Source organism: Apodemus sylvaticus, chromosome 1 (genome assembly GCF_947179515.1).
Source record: "Apodemus sylvaticus chromosome 1, mApoSyl1.1, whole genome shotgun sequence".
Classification (NCBI taxonomy): domain Eukaryota; kingdom Metazoa; phylum Chordata; class Mammalia; order Rodentia; family Muridae; genus Apodemus; species Apodemus sylvaticus.
The window spans coordinates 20,222,384-20,224,729 of NC_067472.1; the positions used below are offsets into that span (position 1 = coordinate 20,222,384).

At 48.7% G+C, this 2,346-nt stretch overlaps 1 non-coding gene across 1 annotated transcript; it reads right to left on the minus strand.

The window, feature by feature from the left end:
• Window positions 1–1,611: 1,611 nt before the first annotated feature.
• LOC127676352 (5S ribosomal RNA) lies at window positions 1,612–1,730 on the minus strand. The gene has a single exon (XR_007975834.1). It is a non-coding gene; the product is annotated as a 5S ribosomal RNA (ribosomal RNA).
• Between the last annotated feature and the right edge of the window lie 616 nt (window positions 1,731–2,346).

Here is a 2,346-nt window from a genome sequence, read left to right on the forward strand (position 1 = left end):
AAAAATCCAAAATCTTTTAAAATTCAAAATCTCTCAACTGTGGGCTCCTGTAAAGTAAAAGTAATTTATTACCTCAAGAGGGAAGAATCAGGGCACAGTCACCAACAGATCAAACTCCAGAAGTCTAAATAACCCAATGTCCAATGTCTGGGATTCACGCGTGATATTTTGTGCTCCTCCACGAGGGCGTGACTCACTCCTCTGGTGCCACCCTCTGCAATACTCATACTGTCTTCTAGGCTCCAGTTGGCGACACTCCCTCCTGCTGCTACTATTCTTAGTGGTCACTCCAAAACTCTGGGGCCTTCTGCTGAATCCGGGCTGTCCTTTCACCAATAGCTTCTCATAGACTCCCTTATCGTGCTAATCCTCAACGTCTGGTACCAACTTGCTTTGTCAGGGTTTCTATTGCACCACGTCCAAAAGCACATTGGGAGGAAAGGGTTCTTTCAGTTTATACTTCCATATCACTGTTCATCACTGAAGGAAGTCTGGACAGGAATTGGAGCTAGGCAGGAAGCTGGAGGCTGGAGCTGATGTAGACGCCATGGAGGGTGCTGCTTAATGACTTGCTCCCTGTACTAGCTGGTTTTGTGTCAACATGACACAGGCTGGAGTTATCACAGAGAAAGGTGCTTCCCTTGAGGAAATGCCTCCATGAGATCCAGCTGTAGGGCATTTTCTCAATTAGTGATCAGGAGAGGAGGGCCTATTGGTGGTGGTGCCATCTCTGGGCTGGTCGTCTTGGGTTGTATAAGAAAGCAAGTTGAAGCCGGGCAGTGATGGCGCAAGCCTTTAATCCCAGCACTTGGGAGGCAGAGGCAGGCAGATTTCTGAGTTCAAGGCCAGTCTGGTCTACAGAGTGAGTTCCAGGACAGCCAGGGCTACACAGAGAGACCCTGTCTCGAAAAACCAAAAAAAAAAAAAAAAAAAAGCAAGTTGAAAGTTGAGCAAGCCAGGGAAAGCAAGCCAGTAAGTAACATCCCTTCATAGCCTTTGCATCAGTTCCTGCTTCCTGATCTGCTTAAGTCCCAGCCCTGATTTCCTTTGGTAATGAACAGCAATGTGGAAAGTGTAAGCTGAATAAACCCTTTCCTCCCCACTTTGCTTCTTGGTCATGCTGTTTGTACAGGAAAAAAAACCTTGACTAAGACACTCCCCATGGCTTGTTCAACCTGTCTTATAGAACCCAGAGCCACCAGCCCAGGGGAGGCCCCACAGACAATAGGCTGGGCCCGCCCCCATCAATCACTAAGAAAATACGCTACAACCGGATCTGATGGAGGCGTTTTCTCAACTGAGGTTCCCTCCTGTCAGGTGACTGTACCTTGTGTCAAGTTGATGTAAAACCAGCCAGTACAGCAGTGTTAGGGTTACCTCAGAGTTAGCCTATGCCAGTCAAGCGGTCTAAGGCCATTTCCATTTTTTTTTTAAAGATTTATTTATTTATTATATGTAAGTACACTGTAGCTGTCTTTAGACACCCCAGAAGAGGGCGTCAGATCTCATTACGGATGGTTGTGAGCCACCATGTGGTTGCTGGGATTTGAACTCAGGACCTCTGGAAGAGCAATCGGTGTTCTTAACCGCTGAGCCATCTCTCCAGCCCAAAAGCTACAGCACCCGGTATTCCCAGGCGGTCTCCCATCCAAGTACTAACCAGGCCCGACCCTGCTTAGCTTCCGAGATCAGACGAGATCGGGCGCGTTCAGGGTGTTATGGCCTTAGACTTTTTGTTGTTTGTTTTGAGACAGGGTCTCATCACATAGACCAGGGTGATGTGGAACTCTCAGATACACACACTTCTGCCTTCTGAGTGTCAGGATTAAAGGCAAGCAGCACCACAGCAGGCGAGTTGCCTGGTTAAGCACGCAGTGCAGTTTGACCAGGCAACTCGCATGGCTGAGTAAACATGGCTTCTCTTCATCTCCAAAAGCTCTTCACCAACCCGAACTGAAGCTCTGTGCTCACTAAACACTGCCTTCCAGCTCTCTATCCTCCCAGCCTGTGGTAACGGAAGACTCTGGAGAGCCTTAGCTTACCAGGGACCTCCTGGGTAAACAACACAGAGTTGGGAATGCGAAAAGCAAGAGGAATTTACTGTTCCAGCATGCTAGGGTTGCCCTGCATAGAGAGAGAACGATCATTCGCAGCCCCACCAGCAGGCTTTTATACAGTTCTCAAAGCAGCAGCCATTAGGCACAATGTGATTGGCAGAACAGTGTGACTTTTAAACTGATTGGTCTTTAGGAGGTAGGTGGCCAATGGTCGTGGAATGTTGTCTAAGAGCTCTGGGCCTCCCCTACCTCCAGGTGGCTGGTGGTTGGTCCCTCCTCCCTGTGGTCT